We start from the raw sequence: 15,436 nt of genomic DNA, 5'->3' as shown, positions 1-15,436 counted from the left end.
GGGCAGAGTATCTCTTTTTTTTCGCTTGGCAAAGCGCACATTTTATATTAATAAATAATGCTCTTCACTTACATTCTGTACCTCTCACAGCTTGGCGAGTATCCGTTTCACACCTCCGTAACTTTCAAATTCATGAAAGCCGTCCACGACTTTATTCCGTGGTAGTACACCAGGGCGTTTATCAAGGCCTACGTGCAAATATCCTACACTGCAATCATGCATAACAGTCTGTGTTATAAAACTGTAGGTACTTTCAGTGAATTAATCTCGATTAGTTTTATGTGCTTAATCGTGTACGGCCGCTCCAGTCACGCGCTGGGTGCGCCGCTCCTGTCGTTCCCCAATGTCGAAGCCGCGACAGCAGGCGGCGGCACGGCGGCCGAGCGCGAGGAGCGTCGTCCGCTGCCGTCGCGCATGCGCGCGCACGCCCGCTCGCGTCGCGACAGTGGCGCCGCCGCACCTCTACCTGGCCGCTCCGCCGCGTGCGCCATGATGACATCGGCGCCGGCCGCCGCACTTGGCTTTCTTCGCCGGCAACTCTCGCCGATCTCGGGCAGCGTCGTGCACCGCCTGCCCCTGCACGCCCCGCCGCAACAGGACCTCCCGCGATGGGCCTGCTCCCCGTAAATACCGAGCCGGCGGCGAGGCGGCTCGTGGAGTAGGCGACGACTGCCTCCGCGACAAGCGCCGACGACCACGGCGACGTCGCTTCGCGCGGCTGCGTGTTACGATATTACGGGCCCCGCTGTGTGCCTCGCCACTCCCGGCTTATTTTCGTGGTGCTGTGCTGCTGCGACTCCGCGCAGATTGCTGCTGGCTGTGTAGCGTTATTTTTTTTTTGTGTGGCTTGACACGATCTCTGGATTTTGTGCTTTCCCAATCGCAACGCAACGAAACCTGTGTGCACTGGATACGTGAACTCTCTGCATCCCGAAATCACTGTTCGCAGACACGAGGTCAGCGTTCATCTATAATTGTGAGTTCTCTTACGTCTGTCATATGATCTCATTTTTGTTTTTGTTTCGCGTCTGACACTCGCTGTGTTCTTGATCCTCGTGCAATCGCGCGTTACATTCCACGCTGTCTCGAACAAGCTGTTCCTCGGCGGAAGATCGCAGCGTTGGAATCGCGCTATCATGCTCAAGTGAGCGAATTGCGAGCAAGTGTGAGCAAATGACATGGCAAGCTAGCGCTATAGTTCAGATCCGACTGTTACGACATTCATTTCGCTGCTCGCGCGGCAACCTTCCGAGTGACGCCTGGGTGCCGACTCGCGCGCTAGCTAGCGGCTGCAGCAAACTGGAGGAGCGCAGTGTTTGCGGCCGACCTTGAAAAATGAGTGTGTCGTCAAGGCCTGCGTCTGGCTCGTCCCTTTCGAAAATAAAAAGAGCGGTCCAGTCGCTCCTCGCGGCCCCGGCATTTTCCTGCGATTTTTATTTATCCGGCCGAGACGAAGCGAGGCCCCGTGGCTCGCTTACGGGGAATCGCGTGCCTGCACCCCTCAGTGTTTTCTTCGTCGGTCGCTCGTCGTTTCAAGGTCGCCGGCGCAGGTGAATGAGCGGCTTGTTTATAAACGGAGACCCCGCCACATCCTTCCACGCTACGCGCCTGCCAACCACATCGCGCACGACGACCGTCATTTGGCGGGAAACTTGAACACGCGCTTGGTACTGTAGATTTAGGTTGCTGTTGTATTTTTCCGTCTTTGCGCGCACCCTGGCTGGCGCCGTGATGTAACAAGCGCGACTGTCGTATTATCCGGTGTTCACACTACGCGGACGCGGGTAAGTCGTGGAGGTGAAGAAAAAGGGGCGGAAGTCGGGATTAGATAGGGACTTCCGTTGGCACCTCCCCTCCCCGCCGCCACTGCTTGCGTTTACTTTCAGTTTTGCGACGTTTGTGTAGAGCGTGGCTTTTTTCCCGTTACTTCTCCGTCCGCCGCACGTTAGGAGGCCCAAGGCGCGTTACACTTTTATCTTTTCGTCTCGCTGTTGCGTAACTGCCGTCGTCGCTGCCTTCCAGCTAGCGCGACGTGGAGAGGGGGAGCGCCTCCTCCGAAGGCTCATTTCAGCGGTGATATATCGCCCGTAAAACTCGCCGCCCTTCTTCCTTAGCGAGACGAAGCGAGCATGATCGCAGTGCGCCGCGCCCTGAAGGCACGAATTTGCGGGCTCTGACTCGACCTGTTTTGTGCGCCACTTTTCCGCGAGCCTTCGCTTCAGAATTGTCCGATTTGTCGGCACGCCGGCTTGTTTGACTGACCGGGCGCCCCCAAGGTTGAGAGATTACGCAGGAACGCGCAATTTGCGATGTTTCCGCTGACCCTGTGACTTCGTTGTTTTTACGTGATTGTGCGCACGTCGGACCGCATCCAATTTATTTCATCATATAATACCGCGTCTTTTTAGCGCCTTTTCAAAGATGAACATAAACCAACTGTTCCAGCTCTCTGTTTTAATGTACGTTACAAGGTAAGCACATATTTAAAACCATTTTTGTTGTCAGATACTTGTTTTCACGGGTAGAATTTTTCGTAACGAAATCCGGCGTAATCTGTCACGATACCGAGCGTTTGTTCCATGGTTTATACATCCCGTTGTGTAGTGTGTGAACTAGGTTTGACTGAAAAACTAGAGCAAGGTTCTTTTTCGCGCACGGGCGTCGTTCGCCTGTTCCATTTCTCGCTGGGAGCAGCGGCAGACAGAGCGTTTGCTAAAAAAACTACACTGCGGGTCGAGTTACGTACGCGCGTTCAGCCATGCGGGAGGGAGTCAGATCAGGTAAAAAGCGTAGCGGCTAGTTTGTCTCTAATCCCGTTCTTGTCGGCGTGGCGTATACGCACAATAGCCGGGTGCGCTTTGTAAGTAGAGCGTGGCGCTTGTTACCGGAGAAGTGATTGGCGCGGTTTTGTATGAAGGTCAGGGCTTGATGGCTGGGTGAGCGCATGACCGCTGGCTACCCAGTCTGCCCGGCCGCTCGGTCAAGGGGCAGAAACGCGGATGGGTTATGCAAGGATGGCTCGTTCGGAGCGGCAGTAGTTGCTGGAGCGGTGATGAAACGCCGAGACGTCCGTCCGCGTCAAGATCGCAACAGGAGATAGGTGGCTTGCTTCGCGCTGACCGCGTGGTGCAACTGCTACCGCGTCGTGATCGTGGTGCTGAATTTTGATTATATACTGGCAGCCTCCTGATTGCGCAAAGTCTCTCTCCTCTCCCTCTCTCTAGATTGCGACCGCGTTCTCGTCCTAAACGCACGCACGTAAAAAGAACAGACTTCCAGAAACAATCGCAGGTTGGTCGGGTTCGTGTTGAAAGTGAGCTCGCGTCGAGTATGTGTGTTGTCTTGCTTGTGACACAAACGACCAACCTTAGCTGGTCTTGGCTGTACATTGAAGATCCGTGCTGTTGACAAGACGTTGTTTCGAACTTTGTACGCTGTCATCGCGGTATTGGGTGGGGTACATTTGAATTCATTAGTATGGTCATTTAATTTCATCTCTAGCGCTACCGTTCTACTTAAATTTTATTTCGGCGGAGTTTTTAGTCTCCTCATACCTGCCGCGATGGCTCAGTGACTGAGGTGTTCTGCAGAGCGCGGGCTTGCCGTTTCGATACTTCGTTGCGGAGGCTGTTTTTTTCTGGAAGATGCGAATACCAGAAGCGCTCATGTGTACGATATTGCGGAAAACTTCAAATATTACCGGGTGGTCCTTATACCTCCTGGCGCGCTCCGTAACGTCGGCGCGTAGAAGCGCAGAGCAAATCGAGTCGCCTCGTACAACCCTTGATTCCTTTCTTTATATAAGCTTGTGTGTCGCATCGTTCAGTCAACTTTCAACGACCTTGAGCGAACCGTCGTATTAAGAAGATTATCTTATGAAGAGAAAAAAAAAAGCGCGGAGGCTTTCCATCGCACGAAGAGTTCCATAGCGCGACCTTGAACTTCGAAGAGGTACCCGCCGCGGTGGCTCAGCTGGCTAAGAGGTTGTGCTGCAGAGCACGAGGCCGCGGGTTCGATTCCCGGCCGCGGCGGCCGCTTTCTGATGGAGGCGAAAAGCAAAAACGCCCGTGTGTGCGATATTTCGGCGCACAATAAATATCCCTAGGTGGTCAAAATTAATCCGGAACCCTCCACTACGGCGCGCCTCATCGCCTGCGTTGCGTCGGCGCGTTAAACCCTACAATCAATCAAACTTCGAAGAGGTAGTCGTCCACGCCAGTACACCGCAGATGAAGAGAGGGGGATAACGCAGCCAAACTAGCAAACATACAAGCAGCGAAGCTAAGTAATCTGACTAATTAAAGTTGGGAAAACGTGATGACATGGCAAATTCGTGTGGGCGGGACGTCGTTACAACGGTTAGGTACAAAGGTTAGGTAAAATAGTCCCGCCGAAGGAGGAAGAAATGCGGACGTGAGTGCGGGAAATATCCCGGACCATAACGTGAAGTGAAACCTGGTGAGGGGCGAAGCGTGCAGTGTACAAGTGTATAATTCTTGGCGCCTTGGCGTTTTTGCCAACGGAGATGAAACCGTTGGGGGTAGAGTTATACATTTGCTGTAAAAGCCTCGTGTCTTGAAGCACGAAGTTCTCTAGCGCGAGTATCCCGGTGTTTCTTTAGTACGCGTTACGAAGCGTTCCAGCGCGAGGCGTAAACGTGTCCCCGTGTTTTTTTTAGTACGCGTTACGTTCAAGCGCGAGGCTAAACGAGTCTCCCGGTGTTTTAGTTCCGTGACTACATGAGACGAACGACGCTTACGACGACGACAACAGGAGACGCCAACACCCCAGCCCCTAAGGGGCTTCGCGCCTAAAAAACCGCGCTGTTCGGTCTCAGTACCATAGGGATGGAATTTTAAGTTCGAGACCCAGCTGCGCCAAAGTTTTGGAAGCCGAGTCCGCGACATTTTCTGCAGTGAAATGTTCTCTTGGATCAATTATGCGTATTCTTTTCGTAAATAAGGGCGTGGTATCTTTGAGGTCGGTTAGGGGCGGTGCACGCATATCAACACGTTTAATGAACTTCCTGCGTCTTACTTACCGGAAGTGTCTGGCTTGTACTTAAATCGGAACGGAATACTCAATAGCTTGGCGTTTCCTTCTTCGCAGGCGCTCAGTCGTTCTCTGTTCGTCTTGCTCCAGGTGTTGCCGGATCGATGCGGCAACCTTTTGCCGACATGTCGCAACTATGGCGCACGTAGTAAAAGTTTAATTGCGGTACTGCACATAAACAGGGTGTCGTAAATGGGCCACATAAACAGGATATCACTGCTGCCAGGAAACTGTGTACACCAGCATCCGAGTGCTACAAGCGTGCAGCCGGAAAATAAAATGCTAAGAAAGGGGCAAAAAATGTGAGACACCACACCCAGGAAAACATTTGAAACCCCCGACAATGTCTTCTGTACAAACAAAGCAATCGTGTAGCGCCACATTACGCTAGCTAGAACAGTCCGCCTCTGAAACACACGGTAGGAGTAATTGTAATTTATTTGAAAATGAAGAACCACGCACCCGAAAATATGCATGGCAAGCATAATAACAGGCCACCTTACCCCACACTCTTGGCGAACAGTTAAAGAAACCACTTGGATTGTTTGGGTTAGCTTATGTTTCTATATAAAAAAAAATCTCGGCCCATCTCCACTAACGTGAAACCTGGGGAGGGGCGAAGCATTCAGTGTATAAGTGTATTGTTGGCGCCTTGGAGTATTTGCCAACGGAGATGAAACCGTTGGGGGTACAGGTATGCAGCTTTGCTGTAAAAGTCTCTGTGAAGCACGAAGTTCTCTAGCGCGAGGCACGCTCGGATAGTTAGTCCCCTCCCACGGTGCCAGATCAGCTCGAGATAGCCTCCTCAGCTAACACGACTTGGTCCTACACTACCGTCTCTCCCGCCGCGCGTTTCCCCCCCGCTCAATAACTCCCAGGAACGCACGTGGCGGCTCTTGCAGACCGACACTCTTCCGTGTCGTGCAGTTCTGCACCATATTCACCCCACACTGTTTCCCTCCCCCAACTACCCTTCGTGCGGTGCTCTAGCCACCGTGTCGCACTCCATGTGGGCATGTCCTAATGATCCCTTCCCCTCCATAGCGTGTGACGAGCAGTGGGAGGGGGGCGCTGGGTGGCTCGGATCCGGGGATCCAAATTTCCCTGGTGAACCGAGCCACCGCTGTCGCCGCCAGGCTCATGCCACCGGCCACCATTGTGCAATGAAGTTTCTCTCTCTCTCTCTCTAGCGCCAAGCGTAAACGAGTTTCCCGGTGTTTTAATTAGTACCGTGACTACATGAGACGACGATTACGACGACAGGAGACGCCAACAGGCCCAGCCCCTAAGGGGCTTCGTTCCTAAAAGATTTTTTTGCTAAAATCGGAAGCGGTCGAGCGCAACGTGTGGGATGCTTGGCACCAAGAAGCCATACCGACCCTCTTTTGGTATTAAAAAAAAAAAAAAACTTGCAAGACATGCCTTGTTTCAGCAGTGTTCTCTTCGGCACGTCATATTAATCGGAAACCTAAATGTGGACGTTTCCGAAACATACAAGTGGTTCACTTGTTTCATGTTGGAATAGTTTGGAAAGGGAATACCGGCACACGTCGCATTATGCATGTAGAAGAGTCAGTCCCCCGCAATTTACGTTGCGTTAAGTGGGTACGCGTTATGGAGCCTTTTCTTTATTTGTCAGCGTCTTCAATATGGATGTCTCCAGTGCAGACAAGAAGCGGTTCACCAAATTCTTATTGCGGCAGTTTAGACTAAAGGAGGCCGGCATGAAGTTTCGTTTCAGACTATACAACTTATATTGTGGTCATTTTCCGGGGAGAAATCGGGTTAAAGTGCGATTTCTATTAACACCGTTCGGAGTGAACTAGCGAATGAAATCATGTTTTACCTCAAAATGAAGGGCGTTTGTCCAAAGTTGAGTAGATACTGTGTCGGCAGTTGTGAGCAAGAAATTTTTTCTGATCGCGGTCGATCCGGGATCGCCGTTATGGAGTTTGTTATCTCGCCGCAATGAATATTTTGTTTGCCTATTATGACAAACGACAACATTTTGTGGATGCTGACGAGCTATCTCATTGTTATAATATTGCTTATGTGTTTTATCGTTTTTGGATTCCGTTTTTTTTTTAGTTCGCTTTCGCATGTCTAGCTCTAATTTCAGCGCTCGTCTATACAACAGAAAAACCGTTCAGGCGTGTTAAAAAAACAATAAAAGGACCAGATTTGTCATATTTGCCATGAAGCCAACCGTGTTACCGTTTTGGCGTAGAGAATCTTGCCGCACGGCTGGCGGGAAACGACTTGTAATGGTCTGACGCTGGGTTATGCTCCGCGCTGTTGCCTTTGTTCTCGATCACGTCTCGGAACTGGTAATAAACAGGATGGATTTGGTGCGGCTTATCTTGCTGCCTGAACAGATACGGGGTCTAAAAAAATGTAATCCCCGCCTTTACTCGTGTCGGTGCCGATGATGATGGTGATAGTGGCTGTGCCCTTTGAAACGGGCTGTCGCTGCTCAAACGCGCAACCAAGCCAAGCCAAAAATAAAAATAAAAAACGCCCCAGTGACCAGGGTTGTTCACCCGAGCTAGTGTTATAATAAAAGTGTTTTAGTCACCGTACCCGAGCATTTCTTTTGCTTCCACGAAACGAATTTCGGCACTGAGTTGCCGGGCGTTGCCGTTTCGTCTTGCAATCGCCATCGGTCTGTCTGTCATAGCAACTCATGTCTCGACTTGTCCTTTCTAAGCCTTTTTCCCAGTTCTTTCTTTTGTTGTTGTTGTGTGTTGGGAGGGGGGCGGGGCTGGCTAATTGCATCTGCGCTCGATTCCCAAGCTCGCCGCAAAGCGAACCGGTGTGATTATGGAACCATTGGAACTCGACAGTGGGTAATTTCACGTCCGCGACGCCTTCGTAGAGGGAGAGGGAGACCTTCTGCGTGCAGACGATCGAGCCGGGCGGAGAAGAGAGGCCAGCCAGGGGGGAGGAGGGCGCTTATCGGCGGCGGCCGGGTGTGACGCAAACCGCCGGGGCAGGCATTGGACAAGACAAAAGGGGGGCGCAGCTTACGGAATTCGAGCGCCCCGGAGGAGACGGCCGCTGTCCCGTGTGAGCGAGGAGACGCTGATAAATGGCGCCGCCGCCGCCTTCGAAGAGGCCCCGCGTCGCCGCGCAGCGCTCCTCGCCCCACTCACTGCCTTGTTGGTTTCTACTTTTTGCGTCTCTCTCTCTCTCTCTCTCTCTCTCTCTCTCTCTCTCTCTCTCTCTCTCTCTCTCTCTCTCTCTCTCTCTCTCTCTCTCTTTCGAACTGTCATCACACTGCGCCCTGAAAGGAATATTAATGACAAAGCTTCCACTGGCGAGGCCTCGCCCTCGCAATGTTTGAGGGACGGGATTTGAGGCGCCAAGCGTATACTGGCGGTACTTTCACTCTTACGGGGGCGACATTAAAGGTTACAGCTCCCGTGGTACCACTGCACCCGAAACAGCCGCAAGCAATGGGTATTGAAACTGTTTCAGGTTCAGCGGCCTCTGCCACAGACGTTCCCTGTTAAGGCTGTTACCACCCGTGACGAGATTTGCACCGCCGCTAGTGCTGCTACCACCGCAGACGACTCAATTAACGACTTGGTCAACTGAAGGCTACCGTTCGTGTTTGTGGGAATGCACGCCTTTTAGAACGGGGCGAGCTCCGTGTGGCAGCAATTGTATGCGTGAACCGGCACTCAGTTTTTACCAGGCTTTTAATTCGAAATCATCAAATGGCACATTGATGCGCCATAGCCTCCTCTATACTGTGGTGCATCAAGCATGTGTACGCTAACCTTCCCTGGAGGCGCAGCTGTACAATTCTCAACAATGTCGTCCAAGTGATTCCGGACTACAGGCAACATGCTAACGCATAAATTGTGATAAGCAACCCGCGACAATGCAATCGCTAAATTGGAAACTAGAAAACATAACTCGCAGCGTACAACTCCGAGGAGCCCCTTGGCGTTCAACTGGACATTAATGCTTTTGCGATCACGACTCATAGAAAGTGCTTAGAAAGGGCGTAGCTGGAGTGGGACTGTATGCGGATTTCTCGAGTTATGCCTGTCGGACGTGTTGGAGTTTCAAAAGGGAGCCCACGATTTTCCTTGTGTTCGGCGTCTTTCACTTTCCCTGTAAGCAGGTGTCGAATTCTGTTCGGGGAAATAGCGGCAGTGATCGTTTTATGCGTCTTCACCGGACACCCGTAGTGGAGGAGAGGGGGCGTTGGGGTTTCGATTTGCATTGGCCGATAAGTGTGCGGGGAAAAATAACATATGAGGCAGCATTTTTCTTTTTATCGTTTACGCGCTTCTAAGTATTCAGAAAGTGCGATCGCTACGCCGTACTCCAGAGTTGCTTCTTTGGTGAAACGGAAACAGTTTTGCCCAATTGTTTACAGCGCGGGACAGGAATTTACATCGGCACCAAAACCAATAAAAAAGTAGGGCGGAAAGCTGAGCTGGTTGGAGCGAATTCATCATTTAAAGCGCAAAAAGACGTACCACAAGAAGACTTTAAATGATGGAGAAGTAGGAGCAGTCGAGTGAAGTAAAATGACGCATCAGGCGACCGTAATCGCCTTCAGACATTAATTTAGACATGCATGCCCGCATGGCGATAAAAGAAACGGGGTAGAAATCGCGTTGACTGTTGCAATGTGTGAAGGAGGCGGCCTGCGGGGCCGTGAAGCTTCTGGAGCGCCCTGGCTGCGCCGGGTGTTTTTCCATGCGGCGAAAGAAGTATATAGCGGTGACATTTTACGACTCCCGGTGGATATGTCTGCAGCACCTGCGTGCTTTTGCAGCCCGAGGAAACGAAACGCTGCGGCCATGTTTACGGGACGAGGTTTTTTAAGGACGGTTGTCTGTCTTAAGCTGTTTAGGCGCGAACATTTTTGTCTCTGTCTGTCTGTCTGTCTGTCTGTTTTCTTGTTTGTCTGTTTGGTTGTCCGTTTTCTTGTTTGTCTGTTTGGTCGTCCGTTTTATTCTTTATTTGTTTGTTTAGCCGCCTGGCAAAATGAAAGAGCGCCTGAAGAACTCGAGGTATGTGTGGTCACGACCATTCCAGGCTGCTAAAACTGCTGGCGTATGTACTCATACATGTACACATTATTCAGCCCAAAGAACACGTCAGGCATATTTGAAGTGAAACTGAAGTACAGCAGAACTGACAGTAGCAGCGAAACTTTAATTGAAAATAGATGCGGGATCAGTTTGAATAAAAACGCGGTAAAAACGGCGTCGAAGGCAGGCGAGGTAAAAGTGAATACTGGAAGGCGAATATTTGGGGTAGCCTTTTATTCGGGTGCTTGGGCCTGCAGAACGCCAAATCACATGATGATGATGATGATGATCTGCAAAATGAAGGAGTAGCTGAGGGCCACTACGTGATGACGGGGACTTACAGGTGATGTATAAAAACGCGCCCTTGTGACGGGTATCGGTCTTTATTCTAGTTTGTCCGTCCTGGCGAAGCAGTCGCATGTCGCAATCACTCCTCACAATACTAAAGAAAAGTCTGCCCGAGCTGTTCCAAGAACAATGCAAAGAAGAGGTGTCAACAGGAGGCGCACGAGCAGGGAGGGGTTAGGCGGGAAAATTGAATCGTATTGAGTATACTATAATTACATGCATTATGGGGTGAGGGAGAGGAAGAAGAGAATAGCGTAAGGGGTGGAGGAGGAGAGGGTGTTACTAGGCAGGATGCTATCGTCTGTCGATGAGATTTTCGGCGAAGCAAGCAGGTATGCGGCCACTGTTTTTCCCTCTGTTTTTTTTTTTTGTTTTTTTTTCGGTAGTATTTGCAAGGCCAAGATCTGGCGGGGCTGGTCGTCGGTTTAGCGTGATACATTCAAAACGCGATGCGTAGTAGTGCGGAACGTGGTGGTATGGGGAGTATTAAGTTTTCTGACGCGCAGTACCTACGCTCCTCCACATACGTTGGAAGTCGCACGAGGCAGAGCGAAGGGAGGCTGATGAGTGTTCCTTTAGCTCCTCCGGCGGGCGCATCCTTCTCGCGTTAGTCCTCCCCACGACGTCCGCAGGTTTAGCTTTTGGTTTTAAACGCACTAGCATTGGCGAGGGGATGTGCCGCTCTCAGTGTGCTAGTAGTAGCAATAGTAAAGCGTCATGTTGAGCCGCTTGAAATGTTAGTTGTTCCCGATTCCAAGAAGCAGTGGGATGGACGGTCGGATGGCTGGTAGCCATCAGGTTTCTCCCGTAGCTCAGGAGCTGGAGAGATGATTGGAGACGTGGAAAGTTTGGGTTATGGCCACTCTTCGTTATAATATGAAGTAGAATGCTGGGGTTATTAACCTTCGATTTTCCAGGGTTTCCCCGCCTGGTTCCAGTGTGCGTTTTTTTTTTTTTCTCTTCTATCTTCTACTCACGTCTTGGAGGACGTTAGATCTATCCTTCTCCGTAGTACACACGGAATGTGGAGGATGAGGAGGAGGAAGAGGTATGGGCTCTGTTCTTCTGCGAATCACCTTTCCCCGAAAGTTGATGCGCGGAACAAGCGCGCAAATCCTTAAAAGTGACTGAGAAGGAACAATAACAAGGTGAAAAAAAGCTGTAGACAAACTCAGCAGTAAAACTTGTTTGGAGGGGATCACCCGGGATTAGCCAACGCCACCCCACCACCGCCCGAGACAAGCATCGGAGGGGCTCGCGTCTTCAGCGTCCAGATGCGACAACGCGGTGTGCGGCTCGGGAGAGCGTGCGTTGCCGCAAAGGCGGGAAATGCATTCACGCTGCCAGGGGAAGAAGAGACCAACAACACCTGCCGACAAGCGCAGCACATGCTGGGTCGCCACCCTCCTCCCCCTCCCCCTCCTCCTCGCGACCCTGTTCGCGTGCCCCTCGTTTCTGGGCTTGAAAGGGCACGCTGCCGGCACGCGCGCTGTTAGTAAACAAGCGAGCAACGACTCCGCAGCGGGGGAGCTGTTGTGGTTTGGTTTGCGTCGCCCGTCTGAGAAGGGTTGTTAGCCTTCCCGCAGATAGCTTGCCGAGTGGGTGGGGAGTGCGCGCATTGCGACAAACGTGGAACGCCGACAGTTGAGGAGGCAGGAGGGGGGCTCGTCGTTGTGTGTGGAGGAGCCGTTTACCGGCGTACCCCTCGGACTGGGGGATTATAGGCGTGGGGGCGGCTTTTGTGGAGGAAGTAGTCGTGATGGCTCGGGTGCGGCAGAGAGTTGGTCTTTGCAGTCTTCTCAGCGACGTGGCATCTCTTTGTTGCGCTGCCCGTCCGCGGATAATTATGCCCGTGGACGGATGAAGCTTCCGCATCCTTATCGCCCCCCTGTTTAGTTGAGCTGCGTCGCGGCGTGCTAAAATTCCTTCCATTACCTGAGGGGGCACCGATTTCACGGGTTTGCCACAGGCTACCACAACAGTTGCGCGCGCTTAGTGTATTCTCTCTCTCTCTCTCTGAAAGCCGCAGCAGACCGGTGGGACCTTCCTTGTATGAAATAGGTATACCCTGTTTCAGGGTATGTGGCTACGCCACGGCAAGGTGCTACTGGCACGAGATATCTCCGTCTCAGTAGCTAGACTACCGAATCGTGGCCATGCGTTCTTTCGTGGCTTTTACCTAGAAATTCGAGTTGCTACGCCTCCTCTACCTACTCCTCCTCACTGCCTTGTTTCATTGACGCATAACGATCCACCTTTTCCGAATTCAACCAACCTTCTCTCTCTCTCTCTCTCTCTCTCTCTCTCTCTCTCTCTCTCTCTCTCTCTCTCTCTCTCTCTCTCTCTCTCTCTCTCTCTCTCTCTCTCTCTCTCTGTCTGTCTGTCTGTCTGTCTGTCTGTCTGTCTGTCTGTCTGGCTTTTTCCTTTCGCGTCTCTACGCAACGGTGTTGCTCTACGAGACAAAAATATGTTCGAATATTCAACGAGAATACACATCTTTTTTCGTTCAAAACAAAAACGTTTACCCTTCAAAACAAAAACGTTTTCCAGGCCAAGTGCAGGTTAGCTTAGTCAACCACGAAGTGCAACACAATGCGTTCAAAGTAAAACGCAGTTTATTCCTGGATACGGTATTGACAGACCAGTTGAAATGTGGCGGTGCGTTTGTGTCTAGTCATGACAAGACAAAGGGCCTTGCATTTGATCTGATCCATCGTGCGTTTTTTTTTCTTCGGAAATTCAGACAGCTGAAGAAGGTCGCGTGCGTCAGTGCTCGTGATGCGTACAAGAGCAAAAGGGAGACAGAGCAAACAAATTTCTGCTGTGCGATCGAATCTGACCTTTCTTGAAAAGGGGGGTCTGGTTACCGACGCGCCTACGTTCGCGTCGTTCGGTGAGCATCTTGAGAGAGAGAGGGAGTGATAATAACGATTGCTGAAAATAAAGAAAAAGCAGTGCTGTGGCTTCTTCATTATAAGAAAACAGCTTGAGAGGGGGGAAACTGAGAAAACCCAGATGACAAATGCAGATAGTTGACTCATCGAAGATACCCGTCGTATGTCCCTCTGTAACGCTTGACGTGTCCACTTGAGGCGCATACGAAAATGCTATTAATAAAATGCCTCTAGGGTTTTCAAATTTTCATGCAAGATAGCTTATATTGCTCCTGGAAAATGTCTTGCCAACAACGCATTTGTCTGTACTAGTGGAGCTGAATTTAAAAGGGTCTTGGTGTACGGCGCTTTATAGGGATGTATATACATGGGCCTTATGGAGGCACTGTTTATAGGCCTTCTTTCGTGTCGGACTGCTTATGTGGAGCCTGGAAGAATGCATTTCCGGCAATGTCTCTGTGTAGTACTGAAGCCGACGTTACAGGGGATCAATTTATACATACTACCAGAGTCCTTCAATGTTCTACCAAAACGGCTTTGGAGTCATCATCATCATCGGCAGCAGCAGCCTACTCATGTCCACGGCAGGGCGAAAGCACCTCCCATTGACCTCCAACCGCTTCTGTCCTGGGCAGCTCGAATCCAAGAGTATAACTGGCAACTCCCGCTCGTTAGTTCCTGCAATTTTTTTTTCGAGTCCCGTCTCTGGCATTGATTTGATTGATTTGATTTGATTGATTGTTGGGTTTAACGCGCCGACGCAGCGCAGGCGATGAGGCGCGCCGTAGTGGAGGGCTCCGGATTAGTTTTGACCACCTGGGGATCTTTAACGTGCGCCGAAATCGTCTCTGGAATTGCTCTCCTATAATAATAATAATTGGTTCATGGTTCTACCATATAAAGGAGCAGAGTGTGAAAGAAAGACAGAAATAAAAAAAGAAAAAAAAAACACTGCGGGTCTGACAGCGAGGAAGCGCATCAGTCGCACATTCAGTAATGACTCTTGGCGATCTCTTCGATACTAATTGAGTGAGGAAAAAAGGAACCCTTGTAGTAAATTTTTGTCCGGCAGGATATTTGGTGAATTTTCAAGGCATAGGCAAGTGAGGGGAACGAAAGAAGTTTCGAGGATCAACGCCCCTTTTTATTTAGTTTGTGTAAAATATTCAAATAAGTAATAAATTCTATTGAATCAGTTCCAATTTTATTGACACGTTGCGTATGCGTGTACTTAATTGTTTCAATTTGCGCTCCCACGATTGTAATGTCGGTGTCAAAGTTTGCTCGTGATGAATTAGTCGCGGCTCAGTTTCGCACACGTTTCACGAAGTCAGTAGCCAAGCTGTAACCAGTAACCAAGAGAAAAAAGAATGCGTAGCCGGTTTAAAGTCTATTCGCAATCTTCACAGAAGCGCTGAATCACGTGCAGAAACCTTGGACAACTCGACTAGCTCATAGTAACTGTGTTGCATTAGCGCTGTCTATACGTCGCTTTCAGTGCGACATTTTGTCCCCGTGCTTCGATTCGATCCCACTTTCAACATCAAGCAGGGCGCCAGAAAAGTCGGTGCTTGTGCAAGTCTTTCGGCTTGCATTCTTGTAGCACAAAGAACACTTCGGTCCCATACTGGCCGGGGGAACGGGCGTATCACACAGTCGCGTCTCTGCGCGTATTCAACGCGTATTCAGCGCGTATGGCGTTTTATGCGCGCTGGGCCCTGTCGAGCCCCTCGTTGTGCAATTTGCCTTCGTGCGCCGTGATTGGGTGGTGTAAGTGGTAGCACCCGAGTATGACGGGACGATAGAAGGCACAGTAAGCATTTATACAAAGGGCCGATCAAGAATTCCAGGAAGAGCGTTACGTGCTCGTGCATATCTCCCGGGAGGCAGGGAAGTGATGCACTCTTGGGCTATCACAGGATGTCAATGCAAGATGAGTGCGTCTCCTCTGTGTGGGGGTTTTCGTAACCGTCGCCCGTGCGTGTGTGGGCGTCGAATGGACGATAACCGTCGGGTGGCAACAAAGTGGCACTCGGGGAGGAGCCGTGGTGCCCGCAGCGCGACTTCGGACGGCCTTGCTCGGCAATC

At 50.9% G+C, this 15,436-nt stretch overlaps 1 protein-coding gene across 3 annotated transcripts in view; it reads left to right on the top strand.

Moving 5' to 3' along the window:
- The first annotated feature begins 458 nt into the window (after positions 1 to 458).
- Positions 459 to 15,436, top strand: part of LOC144151826 (solute carrier organic anion transporter family member 74D-like) — a 166,923-nt gene continuing 151,945 nt past the window's right edge. For all 3 annotated transcript variants that reach the window (XM_077682969.1, XM_077682971.1, XM_077682966.1), the window contains exon 1: positions 459 to 976. The gene's annotated coding sequence lies outside the window, so the exon portion shown is untranslated. The remainder of the gene's footprint in view (positions 977 to 15,436) is intronic.

The sequence above is a fragment of the Haemaphysalis longicornis genome, unplaced genomic scaffold (genome assembly GCF_048455015.1).
Source record: "Haemaphysalis longicornis isolate Haplotype H1 unplaced genomic scaffold, Haemaphysalis longicornis Haplotype H1 scaffold_9, whole genome shotgun sequence".
Taxonomy (NCBI): domain Eukaryota; kingdom Metazoa; phylum Arthropoda; class Arachnida; order Ixodida; family Ixodidae; genus Haemaphysalis; species Haemaphysalis longicornis.
This window is presented reverse-complemented; position numbering and strand designations above follow the sequence as displayed.